Raw genomic sequence first — 457 nt, forward strand, 5'->3', positions numbered from 1 at the left:
AAAAAAGTAAAATAACAAGAAAAAAATGTGTCTTTTTTTTTTTTTTTTTTTAAAGAATGCTTGTTCTTAGGGTTGCTGTTGACTTGGCCTGTAGTTACTAGAGAAACTCCAAGGATCTCATTCCCTTTATGGTTCATGTCTAGGCATGCCTGGAGACCAGGGAGACCCATGATTTAATCTAAGTAAGAATGCTTGTGGTGTTTTAAAATACCAAACAGAAGATTGCATTTGTTTTAGACAAAACCAGGAAGGTACCTTTCAGGGAGAGTGTTTACTGTTTTATTGAATTTCTGAGCTTTTGGTGATTAGGGTGATGGGGAAGGATTGCTAAGGGGAGGCGATGAGAGTTAATGATCAGGAGGAAACCAAGAAGAGTATAGAAAACATACACCTTCTGCTTTAGCTTTGGAGAACTTGCATTGGTTAAATTTACCACTCCTAGATGAAAGACTAGAGT

The sequence above is a fragment of the Puma concolor genome, chromosome D1, assembly GCF_028749965.1.
Source record: "Puma concolor isolate L17-30 chromosome D1, mPumCon1.1.hap2, whole genome shotgun sequence".
NCBI lineage: Eukaryota > Metazoa > Chordata > Mammalia > Carnivora > Felidae > Puma > Puma concolor.